We start from the raw sequence: 1,271 nt of genomic DNA on the forward strand, positions 1-1,271 counted from the left end.
CTACGGGAAAGAATGTTAATCGTTTGCCGTTTTCAGCGGTAGCCTCGCAGCTCCTACAAGGTCTCACCTGATTGGAGACCACCCTTGAGGTTTAACAAAAGAACAAATAACAGAAACAATGGCCCTTTTGTTTTAGGCCTAGGGTAACAGAAACAATGGCCCTTTTGTTTTAGGCCTAGCGTGCATTGTTTCTGTTATTTTTCTTTTGTTAAACCTCAAGGGTGGTCTCCAATCAGGTGAGACCTTGTAAGAGCTGCGAGGTGACCCGAAAATCTAAACATTTATACATAGATGCCAAGTTGTAGGGAGAGGCTCGCTGGAGATTTAATGGAGCGCCTATAATCCGAGCGAGCGCCAAAGGCGCAAACTTTTCTTGGGGGTCCGGGGGCATTCCCCCCCCCCCCCCCCCACCAGAAAAAAAATTAAATCTGAGTTCTCCTAGATCGTTTTTCCTGCATTCTGAGGTAATTTAATAACACATTTTACCAGGTCACTTCGGGTAAACAAACACGAGCAATGAGAAGAAAAGAGCTCTTGGGTCTAGAATTTCTTGATTTCTCGTCAATTTGCTGCTCATTTCTCGTCGATTTCACGATTTCTTAGATCATGAACAGTTTTACGTTTGTGGAACAATAATTTTATATGATATGTATGACAAAATTTGTTAAACCAAGCTCAGCTGGAGATTTTGCTTGCTCGGCTGGAGAGCTGGAGATTGAGTCTGAAAGCTGGAGACTTGGCATATATGAATTATTACTGTATGTATATGAGATACAAAAACAGACTTGCGAATTATCGCAAATCACAATGCTGACAAGCACAAAAGCAGAAGAAATGGTTAAGCAAATATGAAGTTTGTTACTATCTGAATGTTTTTGGGTTAGAGTAAAAGGATATTGGTCACGCAAATTATGTAATTCCATGACACTCAAAATTCGCAAAAAGCCTTTCAGGTTTCATGTAAACAATCTTCGCACTAGCAAGTCGTAGCAATAAATTGGATTAACCACGAAGTCAAAGAAATATTGTTGGCTTCCCAAATAAATTTCATCTTACACTACAATGACAAAATCATTTGTCAGAGAAATAAAATTTCTGTTTCCTCGCATGCACGTATGCAAATTTGTTAACTCATTTTCACCGCGATTCCCGCGAAAATTTTCTTCTTTCAAATACATTGTATTTGCAAAAATATTATTCTCGTCAAGCGTTGCATCTTTACGTTCAAATAACCGCTAAAAATAAAGATTTTTTAACGCTCTATCCGTAGA

This window comes from Montipora capricornis, unplaced genomic scaffold, assembly GCF_036669925.1.
Source record: "Montipora capricornis isolate CH-2021 unplaced genomic scaffold, ASM3666992v2 scaffold_98, whole genome shotgun sequence".
Taxonomy (NCBI): Eukaryota; Metazoa; Cnidaria; class Anthozoa; order Scleractinia; family Acroporidae; genus Montipora; species Montipora capricornis.